At 43.6% G+C, this 14,730-nt stretch overlaps 1 protein-coding gene across 9 annotated transcripts in view; it reads right to left on the reverse strand.

The window, feature by feature from the left end:
- LOC144605429 (neuron navigator 1-like) overlaps positions 1-14,730 on the reverse strand; it is a 602,839-nt gene that overhangs the window by 413,411 nt on the left and 174,698 nt on the right. The window contains exon 1 of one of the 9 annotated variants that reach the window (XM_078420674.1): positions 8,805-9,046. The exons of the other annotated variants lie outside the window; for them this stretch is intronic. The gene's annotated coding sequence lies outside the window, so the exon portion shown is untranslated. Of the gene's footprint in view, positions 1-8,804; positions 9,047-14,730 lie in introns of those variants that run through there. 9 annotated transcript variants of the gene reach the window in all.

Here is a 14,730-nt window from a genome sequence, read left to right on the forward strand (position 1 = left end):
GGAATGTTTCAGGTCGAGACCCTTCACCAGACTGAGGAAGGGTCCCATAAACTCATTAGGTCATAAATTATAGAAGCAGAATGAAGTCATGTTTACTCCACCATTCAATCATGGCTGACCTAACTATCTTTTCCTCTCAACCCCATTCCCATGCCTAGAGTGAATGTGGAGAGGATATTTCCACTAATGAGGGAGTCTAGGACCAGAGGCCACAGCCTCAGAATAAAAGGAGGAATTTATTTCATCAGAGGGAGGTGAATCTGTGAACTTTCATATGAAGAAAGACTGGATAGACTGGGCTTATACTCGCTGGAATTTAGAAGACTGAGGGGGGATCTTATAGAAACATATAAAATTCTTAAGGGGTTGGAGAGGCTAGATGCGGGAAGATTGTTCCCGATGTTGGGGAAGTCCAGAACCAGGGGTCACAGCTTAAGGATAAGGGGGAAGACTTTTAGGACCGAGATGAGAAAACATTTCTTCACACAGAGAGTGGTGAGTCTGTGGAATTCTCTGCCACAGAAGGTAGTTGAGGCTAGTTCATTGGCTATATTTAAGAGGGAGTTGGATGTGGCCCTTTTTGCTAAAGGGATCAGGGGGTATGGAGAGAAGGCAGGTACAGGCTACTGAGCTGGATGATCAGCCATGATCATATTGAATGGCGGTGCAGGCTCGAAGGGCCGAATGGCCTACTCCTGCACCTATTTTCTATGTTTCTATGTTTCTATGAATTCATTGCCACAGACTGTGGAGGCCAAGTCAATGGATATTTTTAAGGTGGAGATTGACAGATTTTTGATCAGTAAGGGTGTCAGGGGTTTTGGGGAGAAGACAGGAGAATTGGGTTGAGGGAAGGATAGATCAGCCATGATTGAATGGCAGAGTAGACTTGATGGGCCGAATGGCCTAATTCTGCTCCTGGAATTTGTGAACTTTTAACCATCTAGATCACGAGACACACCCGTTAACCATGTCAAATATCATTAAAGAAAATTAACTGCAGCTTACAGTCCACCAGTAACATAGTGTCCAAAAGCAAAGGCTTCAAACTAGCACCATGGCCCTGACCTGTGGACCAGCAGTGATCTCTCCTGTTTGGCTTGAGTTTATCCATATGTCGTATTACCTGACTTGATTAGACAGCGTGCAAAACTGAAGCGTTTCGCTGCACCTCGGTACACGTGACAATAATCAACCTAAACCTAAACTTGCGATGTTTCGAGCTTTTTTTCCCACGAGCAGTAGCTCTACTCAACAGCCAAAAGTCTGTAGCCTCTTTTTACTCTGGTACTTTATTTTCGCATGTTTAAATTATAATGTTTTATTTTTAATTGTCTGCTGTATATCGTGTTTTTATCCTTTTGTGAGCAAAGCACCAAGGCAAATCCCTTGTATGTATACATACTTGGCCAAAAAATGTTTTATTCATTCATTATTCATTCTCATTCGGTTCAGATATACTGAGATTTAGGATCTGGGCCCTCCTGAGTTGTCAGTTGCCAGTGCCTTTTGTTGTCTGCCTGGAGATGATTGGACCTTTATCGCGGGTGCTGTCTGTACAGAGTTTGCATGTTCTCCCTGTGACGATGTAGGTTGTCCTCGGGTGCCCCACATTCCAAGGACGTGCAGGTTTGTAGGTTAATTGGCTTCTGTAGGTTGTTCCTAGTGTGTCGGATAGAACTAGTGCACATGTGATCGATCACTGGTCGGCGTGGACTCTGTGGGCTAAAGGGCCTGTTCCCACATTGTATCTCTAAAAAAAAACTAATTTGTAATGTTCTAAGACAAAGGACAAAGCCGACATTTGGAGAGATGCAGCGTAGAAACAGGCCCTTCGGCTCAACGAGTCAAAGCCCACCAACGATCCCCATACGCTAACACTATCAACACACTAGGGGCAATTTTCAATTTTGCCAAGCCAACCAGCCTACAAGCCTGTACTTCTTTGGAGTGTGGGAGGAAACCGGAGCACCCGGAGATAACCCACGCAGGTCACGGGGAGAACGTACAAACTACGTACAGACAGCACCCGAAGTCAGGATGAAACCCAGCTCTTCGGCACTGTTAGGCCGCAACTCTACTGCTGCGTCACTGTGCCTGTTCTTGCAGACATGCTGAACATTAAATTATATCCTTAAAATTCAATAATGACTGCAACTAGATAAACAGCTGGGCAGTCAGAAAATTACAGCATCAGTTAATACCTTTGCAAAATATGGCATAAAATCAAGGTATTACGTTTGAACCTTAATCTCAGACAGCGGAATATGGTTTTCTATTAAAGAGAAATCAAGCATAGACATGCAGTAAAAAAACTTGCAAACCAGCATCAAATCCAAGTGATCCCCTATGTGGCAAGATGATGAGTCAGTTATTCCTTTCATCAGGGAATAATCCAGAAATGCCAAAAGAGTTAGGAAACTTCAAGCAAAATCTTTGGAGCATGAGGGTAATCCTTTAATTATCCAAGAAATGTTCTCTCCAAAATGACATTCTTTTTCTGAGCAACCCATCCAAGTAATCTCGTGCATGTGTGACAATGATTAACTGTGCACTTGGATAGCAGCCGAGTCACATGAATATTACAAAATGGAGCACCCAGATGAATTGATAGATATGAACATGTGTTATTCACCATTGAACCACACAAATCAAAATGGTACAGTGCTTTGTTCCAATCTTTAGTTGGATTTTAGACAGTTTAATCGGTTATCTGGTTCCTGAGCTTGTCCCAACCAAGAGCAAAACAACTCACCCCCTGGATGAAGGTATAGAAGCTTGAACATTATACATTAATGACTTGGATGAAGGGATTAAAAGTACCATTAGCAAATTTGCAGATGATACAAAGCTGGGTGGCAGTGTGAACTGTGAGGAAGATGCTATGAGGTTGCAGGGTGACTTGGACAGGTTGTGTGAGTGGGCGGATACATGGCAGATGCAGTTTAATGTGGATAAGTGTGAGGTTATCCACTTTGGTGGTAAGAATAGGAAGGCAGATTATTATCTGAATGGTGTCAAGTTAGGAAAAGGGGACGTACAACGAGATCTGGGTGTCCTAGTGCATCAGTCACTGAAAGGAAGCATGCAGGTACAGCAGCAGTGAAGAAAGCCAATGGAATGTTGGCCTTCATAACAAGAAAAGTTGAGTATAGGAGCAAAGAGGTCCTTCTGCAGTTGTACAGGGCCCGAGTGAGACCGCACCTGGAGTACTGTGTGCAGTTTTGGTCTCCAAATTTGAGGAAGGATATTCTTGCTATTGAGGGCATGCAGCGTAGGTTTACTAGGTTAATTCCCGGAATGGCGGGACTCTTGGCGAATCTGTCTTTCCCTCTCAACCCCATTTTCCTGCTTTCTTCTTGTAAACTTTGACACTCTAACTAATCGTGAATCTATCAATCGCCAGTTTAAAAATACCCAATGACTTGGCCTCCACAGCCATCCGTTGCAATGAATTCCACAGATGCACCACACTCTGGCTGAAGAAATGCCTCCTCATCTCCTTTCTAAAGGTACTGTATTTCTGTACATGTGATAATAAACACACAACGGAAACGGTAGCGCAGCGGTAGAGTTGCTGCTTTACAGCGAATGCAGCGCCGGAGACTCAGGTTCGATCCTGACTACGGGTGCTGCACTGTAAGGAGTTTGTACGTTCTCCCCGTGACCTGCGTGGGTTTTCTCCGAGATCTTCGGTTTCCTCCCACACTCCAAAGACGTACAGGTATGTAGGTTAATTGGCTGGGTAAATGTAAAAAGTGTCCCTAGTGGGTGTAGGATAGTGTTAATGTACGGGGATCACTGGGCGGCACGGACTTGGAGGGCCGAAAAGGCCTGTTTCCGGCTGTATATATATGATGATATGATATGATGAAACAGGTAGGTTGCAGGTTGAACAGTTCCCCCATTTGTCCAATAGGTTACCTGCACTACAGTTGGTTGTGAAGATTGTGAGGCGCAGCATTGCGACAAGAGAAACTGAGAAAAGCAACGGGGCATTGGTGCAACTTTTTATGCGCTAGTCTGTACGGAAATTGAGTCAGCAGTGAATTATTTCTGATTAATTTTACTGTTTTTATGCCTCGCTGTCACCTTCCCCACATCCAAAAATGAACCAATGTACATTTCCTTGATCATCGTCTGCTTTGACCTGTTCTTTTCACACCTTACGTGTTCTTTTTTACCCTTCCATATCTCATTTCCCTCTCCCCCGACTCTCAGTCTGAAGAAGGGTTTCGACCCGAAACGTCGCCCATTCCTTCTCTCCAGAGATGCTGCCTGACCTGCTGAGTTACCCCTGCACTTTGTGACTATCTTCGGTGTGGACCAGTATCTGCAGTTCCTTCCTACACATATTCTGAAGAAGAAATATCCAAAGAAGAACAGATTTTTTAAAAAATTGTCTTTAGTGTTTTCATTTGGGAATGGAAAACAATCGAAGATAAGGATCCAAATATTAGATCTGTCGAATTTGAAACATCTTGAACTTGTGCTGGGAATTCTGCCATCTATAAATCATACCTCTGATCTAAGAGTTATTAGCATAGTCTGTGGACCGTTATGACTCTGTCTGTGGAATGGTCTTCCTCAAACAAATAAAAATCGTTGCAGTAAGTCCCAGAAACATATATTCTAGGGTTGTTTTGTTAGCTGATCTCCCAGCATTGGCAAAAGACACTTTATGCAGAAAGATGCTGAACCCGACTTGGAAGCAAATATTAAATGATTTTTCTACCATTCAGTCTTCCTGGTGCTGACGACAGAAATACAAAATAATGAAACATTAGGATAGTTAGGAGTACAATATCACAATGGGCAGCTTACAACCCAGAGGTACGAATATTGATTTCTCTAAATTCAAGTAACCCTTGCATCCCCTCTCTCTCCGTCCCTCCCCCACCCCAGTCGTTGCACTAGTTTCACTGTCGTCCTGGTGAGCTTCATTGTCGGTAACACCTCACCCACAGCCAACATTGGATGGTATCCATGATCATCATTACTTTTTTGCATTTCTTTCATTCATTTTTTAAATATCACATCCTATATCTCTTGTTTCCCTTTCCACTGCCTCTCAGTCCGAAGGTCTTAACCCTAAACGTCACCTATTCCTTTTCTCCAGAGATACTGCCTGATCCGCTGAGTTACTCCAGCATTTTGTGTCCAATACGATAATGAACATAATTATGTAGGAAAACATGATCATGGACACTAGATGGAGAAGGAGTCTTAATTTGGTTGGAAGGTAGAAAGATTAAGGCAAATGACAAATTGTATCGTAGTTTAGAATTAAAAGTACCTCAATTGTGAATTATTCAAAATTAGTAATAAGGGTGACAATTGATTACTAAAATTAGAGCTGAATGCTGATGATGCATAATCTACATATAGAATAGAAAATGCAAGTAGTTATAATTTGATAGTTATGGAAACAGTCAATTAAAAGCAATAATTTTAAAAGATCAGGATCGAAGCCAGTGTAGATAATCAGTCAATTTAAAAGTCCCCAATATGAAAATTCCTGTTAATTCCAATGGAGATTGCAGAATACTGTCTTCATGAACTGTTCGACAAAGGTTGTTTAATATAGAAAGTTTCCCATTCATCTTTTAAAATTAAAATCTGCTTGATTGTCCATTCATTTATTTTTCAACAGGACTACACAATTTTATGAGGTGAATGAATATTTTAAAGTAAAAGGTAATTTATATGGAGTTTTTCAGGAACTAAAGATGTCACAGATTTCAAAACACTATCAAAGTAATTCTGGGAAAATCCCATATGACAGAACCAACATAAGTAGTTTCAGATCTGATTTAAAATATCATTAATCTAAAACATTAATTGTATTTCTCTCTCAGAGATGCTGTCTGAACTATTGAATGGTCCAACATTTTCTGATTTTTTTATTGCAAAGTAGGAAACATTAAATCACAACATACTGGAATACTTGAAATTTCAGCAACTACAATAAAGTAACTATTCACGGCAGGTGAATAAATCAGAATAAAATCTGGAGACACAAGAGATTGAAGACACTGGATTACAGGGTCAAAATAGTTGAAGGGGGAGGTAAAGGGACAAGTGTTGCTTCCATCCAAGGACCCAAACAGTCTTTCCGGGTGAGACAGAGGTTCACCTGCACCTCCTCCAACCTCATCTATTGCATCCGCTGCTCCAGATGTCAACTCTTTCTGTCATGGGCCTCCTCCAGTGCCATAGTGAGGCCCACCGGAAATTGGAGGAACAGCACCTCATATTTCGCCTAGGCAGCTTGCAGTCCAGTGGTATGAACATCGACTTCTCCCACTTTGGATAGTTCCTCTGTCCCTCTCTTCCCTTTCCCCTCCCCCTTCCCAGATCTCCCTCTATCTTCCTGTCTCCACCTATATCCTTCCTTTGTTCCGCCCCCTGACATCAGTCCAAAGAAGGGTCTCGACCCAAAACGTCACCCATTCCTTCTCTCCTGAGATGCTGCCCGACCTGCTGAGTTACTCCAGCATTTTGTGAATAAATACCTGGATTACAGGGTGTCTAGTCCAGCTGACCGGTCAACCTGGCTCCACTGCATTTCAGCTGCTGCAGCAACAAATCCACAGCAAGCGCCATCTCACGGGTCCTACACTCACCGCTGGACCATCGGGATGACAAGAACACCTAAGTCAGACTCCTATTTATTGACTATCGCACTGCCTTCAACGCCTCCATACTTCCAACCAAACTAATCTCTAAGCACGCAGGGCAACAGGGTGGTGCAGCGGTAGAGTGGTCACTTTACAGTGCCAGAGACCCGGGTACGATCCTGACTAGGGGGTGCTGTCTGTGCGGAGTTTGCACGTTATCCCCGTGACCTGCGTGGGTTTTCCAATCAATCAATTGATGGAGATCAATCAATCTCGTCAACATTTTCTCCATGCTCTCCAAGCCAGCTTTATCCTTTCCGAATTAAAACGTTGAGACAAGTTAACTGAACAAGTTAGTTATGCATTAACGGGAAGTCCAGACAAATACTCTGAAAATATATACATCCAAAGAAAAAATTATTGGCATGAAAACAAAGCTAAGAGGGGCAAAGTTTAAAGCATATGTGGGGGGGGGAAAGTATTATTTTTCCACAGAGGGCGGCCAGTGCCTAGAACCTCCAGAGTGGGAGCTCCAGTCTGGTGGAACTCCAGTCTGGTTGGACTCCAGTATGGAAACAGCAGTCGTACAAGATGGCCGAAGCGGTCCCCTGCTCGTTGGACCCGGCGGAATGGCGGCATGGACGGGGGAGGCGGCCGTGCCGACCCTTGCTCGTCCCCCGAAGACCAGAGACCGTGAGGATGGTGCCGGTGATAACGAGTAAGGAATGAGGCCCCTAGGAGAGGAGATGGAACTCGAGTCTGGCCCTCATGGCCATCTTTGAGAGCCCGCCCCCCCCCCCCCCCCCGGGAACAGAGGACGGGCGAGGAGAGGGACGCGGCGTCCAAGGAAGGCGATGGATGGAAGCCCGCAACAGCCTGGGACTTGTCTGGAACAGGCACCCCTCACAAGAGCTAGAGCATGGACTTTGGAAATGGCGCCAAAAACATGGCGCCTCGTGCATGCGGAATCAGTAGACTGTTTCTGTACACTTGCTAATCAGGGATCCGGGGAATGGAAATACATTACAGGACTGTTTTGTAACAGAAAGAATTTCACTGTGTTAGCACTTTGCACCTGTGACAATAAAAGCACCATTGAACCATTGGTGGAAGCAGATACCATGGATATCAATCAGGTGGCTTTCAGATAGGCGCATGGATATGGATATGGAGGGATATGGCTCATGTGCAGGCAGACGAGATACATTTATATTGGTATTATGTTCAGCACAGATATGTGGGCCGAAGGGCCTGGTCCTATGCTGTACATTTCTATGTGCTACCATTACCAATCACGTCCGAATAAATGCCGAACAGCATGCAAAGGTAGGCCTTCATTTAAGATGCGTAACAGGAAATACATTATCCACAGAGAATTAACAGATAACACATGTGTTCACACGATCCCTTGGACTAGTTTCAATTGCCGACAAGGAATCAAAAGAACTTTCCAGAAGAAAGAAGTTTTACAGAATACTGTCTTCAATACGATTCTAAACCTGGGATTTTTTTCCCCCCTTTATTTTGCCTCTCCCACAAACTTCCTTGATTACATTGGAATAGGTAAGACCCTCCACGTCATGAATGTGGGGCAAGATGCAGAGATCTGATGGGATTTTTTTTCCCAAAATGTCACTTATCATACATGCTGCCCGAAATGCGACACAATGTCGCTAATTTGGTGATAACCATGAATACAATTCAAATAACCACATCCGGTTGAGCTCTGACTATTTCAATTTAACTTTTAAGTTGCAATATAAAGTGCTTAATTAATTGACGCTTTCCAGTCTATTGAGATCAGCGTTACACTATTGGAGGTTTGCACACTGCTTTGAATGCTGCAACAGGACTCCATCACTGGGTGCAGAGAGGTTTCAATAACAAGAACCCTTCTCTTCATCGCTCATTTTCTAAAGAGACTGAGGGAGAGAAGTGGGGGAGAGAGGGCGATATAGATGGACAAGCTATAGAGGGGGGGAGAGAGACAGAAGATAAAAGGGAGGAGGAGGAGGAGAATGGTAGCAAGGACATAATTCCAGTCAAGTAAAAAAACTGTAACGCAGAATCACGCATCATTTTAAAGATATTCAACATTCAAAATGAACAAAAGGTCCAATATGAACTGATTTCGCTCAATTTTACTTTGATCAGTTGAAGAGTAATGTTAAAAGTAATCCTCACCTTATCCAAAAACTATAGCATAATCTGCCACGCTGTCTGTTAAAGATGTTCCTTTGCTTCCACTGTCGTCCAATGCTTCATATGATCCTCACTGGTTCTATTTTGGGAAGTGTTAGATTGGCCTGTGTCACCCCGCGAAACCTTCTGGCCCTGACTGATGATTGTTTGTTTCTGGCTTTTCTTTCCTATCTGGACAGGAAACCAAGGGCTTTGCCTTAAATTTCCTTCAGGCTTTTTTCCCCAGCCGCAGATTGGTCAGCAAGATGACTGATTAGCCCAGATGTTTCCACACGTCCGAACAAAGGTTTTCCTGCAGTACTTCCTGCTGAGCCTGTAGTAAAGAACGACACCAGAATAACTAGGCACAAAATGCTGGAGTAATTCAGCGGGACAGGCAGCATCTCTGGATGGAAGGAATGGGTGACGTTTCAGGTCGAGACCCTTCTTCAGACTGAGCATCTTCTCCATCCTCTTCTCCCTCCTGTTTTTTTTACATCTTTTCTTAAATGCATTTCTGTTTCTTTGTCTCAGTTGCTCCCTGTGGTGGCGGAACCAAATGCATATTCCTCTTAAATTGCCCATTGCATTTATTTGGAAAGTCTGACAATTTTGCTTAGTTCTTAACCATGTTTCCTTGTCTTTGTCCTGCACAGGTTGAAGGTTTCTCCGAAGACTTAGTAATAATTGCCACAAGCAATATTTCTTTCCCAACCACCATTTTCTCTGGCAAAAACTTTCATAAGGAAGTATTTGAACTGGGTGGCAGGGTGGCATGCAGTAGAGTTGCTGCCTTACATTGCCAGAGGCCCGAGTCCGATCCTGACTACGTGTGCTGTCTGTACGTAGTTTGTATGTTCTCCCCGTGACCGTGTGGGTTTTCTCTGGGAACCTCGGTTTCCTCACACACTCCAAAGACGTACAAGTTTGCAGGTTAATTGGATTGGTATAAATGTAAATTGTCCCTAGTGTGCGTAGGATAGTGTTAGTGTGCGGGGATCGCTGATTGGTGGGATTCGGTGGGTCGAAGAGCCTGTTTCCGCGCTTTATCTCTAAACTAAACTAAAACTAAATTCAACAGGTTCGGAAGGAAACACATGATGAACATCAGAAAACTGTATCTGAGTGAGATATGATCTCTGCTTTCAGAATCTGACTCACTTGGTAGCAATCATTTGACTCAACCAAAGGCCGTAAGTTCAAATCCCACTCTGAAACTCAAGGATACAATTCTAGGTTGACACAACTTGAAAGAACTATCAAAGGACCATCATCTATTGACTGACATGAGACTTCAAAATCTGTCCCTCTTGAAAATATCTTGTTTTACTACTTCAAAGGAAAGAAGGTTGGTTATACAGTCATACAGCATGGAAACAGCTCCTTCAGTCCAATACGATCATGCCCACCAAGATACCCCATCTAAGCTAGTCCCATTTGCCCAAATTTGTCCCATTTCCCTCTGAATCTTTCCTATCCATGTACCTGTCCGGTGTCTTCTATCCCAAAGGACATACCCTTAGATGTGAGACATAATACACTGGAGTATCTCAGCGGGTCAGGCAGCTTCTCTGGAGAAAAGGAATAGGTGATGTTTTGGGTCAAGGCCACTCTTCACACATCCGAGGAAGGGTCTCGACCCGAAACGCCACCAACTCCTTTTCTCCAGAGTTCCTCCAGTATTTTGCATCTATCTTCGGTGTAAACCAGCATCTGCAGTTCCTTTCTAACCTTACAGGTGTCTTTCTTTGGGTGAAGAGTTAAGCAAAGGGCTCTCTGCTCTCTTCAGCTGAACTAAGTGATCCCACGGTACTACTTTGAAGATCCCTGTCTCATCCTTATCCTTCATTTCCTACCACCAAAGCAGATTATCTGCCCTTCATCACTGGGCTGTTTGTCAAGCATTGCTGAGCCTAATCTGTCTGCTGTGCTTCCTTCGTTGAAGTGATTACAGCTAATGAAGCATTTTGAAGTGTAGCAAATGCTTCTCTGTAATAAAGTCAAAATCCATATTTGCCGTTAGAATTATGCATGCTTATATTAGCTGTCAATTTATGCTGATGGATGCTGCCCCCGCTAAAGAGAAAGCAGACTTCTGGTAGAATTATTAAGACAAATGTATTTTACTGCACAGTTCATATCTCTGTGTCTGACTCAGTTAGACGACATCACAGAAACAATGATGTGTCTGGTTGAGCACGCAATTCAGGCAATTTACCTAGCCTGGATGATACGGTACCATTAAGGGACGATGATAACACGATATTCAAATACACCAGGATCCGTGACCCTGAAATACTGTAGACAAGCCGGATGCATTCATTCAGAGGGCGGCACAGAGGTGGGGAGGTTGCCGGTAGACCTGCCGCCTCACAGCCCCAGAGACCCGGCTTCAATCCTGACCTCAGATGCTACCTGTGCGGAGTTTGCGCATTCACAAGTTCACAAGTTACAGGAGTAGAATTAGGCCATTCGGCCCATCGAGTCCACTCCGCCGTGCAATCATGGCTGATCTCTGCCTCCCAATCCCATTTCCCTGACTTCTCCCCATAAGCCTAGACGCACGTTCAAATCAAGAATCTATCTATCTCTGCCTTAAAAATATCCACTGACTTGGCCTCCACAGCCCTCTGTGGCAATGAGTTCCACAGATTAACAACCCTCTGACTAAAGAAGTTCCTCCTCACCTCCTTTCTAAAAGAGTGCTCTTAAATTCTGTGGCCATGACCTCTGGTCCTAGACTCCCCCACCAGTGGAAACAGCCTCTCCACATCCACTCTTTGCATGCCTTTCATTATTGTGTGAGTTTCAATGAGGTCCCCCTGACTGTGTGGGTCACCACCAGCTGCTACGTCTTCCTCCCACATCCCAAAGATTCACAGGTTTGTAGGATAATTAGCATCTGTAAATTGTCCCTAATGTGCAGGGAGTAGATGAGATTGTGGGATAACATAGAACAAGTGTGAACGTGTGATCGATGGTCGGCATAGACTCGGTGAGCCGAAGGGCCTGTTTCCATGTTGCATCTTAATTTAGTTTAGTTTCGAGATACAGTGCGGAAACAGGCCCTTCGGCCCACCGAGTCCGCGCCGACCAGCGATCCCCGCACACTAACACTACCTTACACACACTAGGGACAATTTTTATACCAAGCCAATTAACCGACAAACCTGTACATCTTTGGAGTGTGGGAGGGAACCGAAGATATCGGAGAAAACCCATGCAGGTCACGGGGAGAATGTACAAACTCCGTACAGACAGCACTCGTAGTCAGGATCGAACCCGGGTCTCTGGCGCTGTAAGGCAGCAGATCTACCACTATGCCACTGTGCTGCCCAGAAACTAAAATGAACATTAGAAAGTGCAAGTTGAAGCAAATATTGACACAAGAAATTGCAGATGCAGGAATCTTGAGCAAAACAACAAACTGCTGGAGGAATTCAGCATCTACAGAAGAAATGGACAGACAGCATTTTGTGTTGGGATCCATAATTCGCGTACAGTGAATGAAAGGAGAGGAAGATTTCTCAGCACTTCACATGAAGAAATTGTGCTGGCACAACATTGCTAATTGAAGTACTCAATCTCTAATCCGATTCATTGCTATTGGAATTGGGTTTTTTATTGTCACATCTGGCAAAGTGAAAAGCTTTCTTTGTGTGCTCTCCAGTCAAATCAAAGTAGACATTAGTACAATCAAGCCATACACAAGGCTGGAGAAATATACCTGAGTGCAGATAATTACAGCATTCTGGCATTAAAATTACAGTAGTCTGATAGAAACATAGAAACATAGAAAATTGGTGCAGGAGTAGGCCGTTTGGCCCTTCGAGCCAGCAGCGCCATTCATTGTGATCATGGCTGATCATCCAAAATCAGTACCCCGTTCCTGCTTTCTCCCCATATCCCTCGATTCTGTCAGCCCTAAGAGCTAAATCTAACTCTCTTGAATACACTAGAGATAGGGGACAAAACAGTGACACAGCGATAGAGTTGCAGCGCCAGACACCCAGGTTCAATACTAACTACCGGTGCTGTCTGTGTGGTGTTTGCATGTTCTTGCCGTGTCTGTGTGGGTTTTCTCCAGGTTCTCCACATTCCTCCCACACACCATTGGTTTGTAGGTTAATTTGGCTTCAGTAAAACTGTAAATTGTCCCTAGTGTGTAGGACACTGCAATTTGTTGAACTGTACATTCATGAGAAAATAAATTCTCTAAAACTTGTGTCTCCTAAATTGTGTTTATGTGCAGTGCATGACCTGTGTTTACTAATCCCACAATTTGTCCAGTTGCCTAAAGTTAAATTTGATAAACCTCAACTAATGTCAGCAAACTGTTTTTCACACTAGTTTTCCACAACTAATGGAATTTCACTACATCCATAAGGAAATCTTTGCACTTTAATTAATCATAATGATTAAATATTTCCTTCCAAAATTACTCTATTTTTGCTGTATTATATTCCTTAAATGTTGTATTAAATTCACTTCTACTCTAATTAAATATTAACATTGGGAAATGTTTTATCATAGCTGTGCTGGTTTAAGATTATCTACAAAAGAAAATGTTCCATTTGAAACCGCATGGATATGACTCTGGATCCAAAATTGGACATCACTGATTTCAATGGAACTGAATTTTCAATTAGATTAAAAGATTCCATTGTTACTATTTCCCCCTTATAAAGCAAAGGACTTTTGAAACCTCATCACCTCTCAAAGTGCCTGGCACTTTGTATTGCCATTAGCGAATGCAGGCAAAAACAATGAACAATTATCAATCAAGGGCGGCACGGTGGCACAGCGGTAGAATTGCTGCCTTACAGCACCAGAGACATGGGTTCAATCCTTACTCTGGGTACGATCCCCCCAGGGAGAAATTTCTTCTGTAGTTTAGTTATTTAAAACTGGACAGTTCAATATTCATACCGTTAGGTTGGAAGACACCAGATCCTTTGTCAGTAATTTTCTGTAATGGATGCCACTAGTTGCAAGGTAACCAATTATTCCTTTCATTGTTGATTGTACAGTCTTGTGCTGTGTAAATTTAGTTTACTTAGTTCAGTTTAGAGATACAGCGCGGAAACAGCCCCTTTGGCCCACCGAGTCCGCATTGACCACCAATCCCCGTACACTAACACTATCCTACATACTAAGGACAATTCACAGTCTTTACCGAAGCCAATTAACCTACAAACCTGTACGTCATTTGGATGTGGAAGGAAACCGGAGCACCCAGAGTAAACCCACACAGTCACAGGGAGAAGGTATAAGCCCAATACGGACAGCATTTGTAGGCAGGATTAAACCCGGGTCTCTGTTGCTGTCAGGCAGCAACTCTTCCGCTGCGCCACCGTGCTGCCTATGTTATTTCATAGCTAGATACATAGACAATAGGTGCAGGAGTAGGCCATTCACCCTTTTGAGCCAGCATCACCATTCAATGTGATCATGGCTGATCATCCACAATCAGTACCCCGTTCCTTCCTTCTCCCCATACCCCTTGATTCCGCTAGCCCTAAGAGCCCCACCTAACTCTTTTTTGAATGCATCCAGTGAATCGGCCTCCATTGCCATCTGAGGCAGAGAATTTCACAAATTCACAGCTCTCTGTGTGAAAAGGTTTTTCCTCATCTCAGCTCTAAATGGCCTACCCCTTATTCTTGAACTGTGGCCCCTGGTTCTGGACTCCCCCAACATCGGGAACTTGTTTCCTGCATCTAGCATGTCCAATCCCTTAATAATTTGATATGTTTCTATAAGGTTCCCTCTCATCTAAATTCCAGTGAATACAAGCCCAGTTTGCTCCATTCTTTCATCATATGACAGTCCCGCCATCCCAGGAATTAACCTCGTGAACCTAAGCTGCACTCCCTCAATAGCAAGAATGTCCTTCCTCAAATTAGGAGACCAAAACTGCACACAATAC

Source organism: Rhinoraja longicauda, chromosome 24, assembly GCF_053455715.1.
Source record: "Rhinoraja longicauda isolate Sanriku21f chromosome 24, sRhiLon1.1, whole genome shotgun sequence".
NCBI lineage: Eukaryota > Metazoa > Chordata > Chondrichthyes > Rajiformes > Arhynchobatidae > Rhinoraja > Rhinoraja longicauda.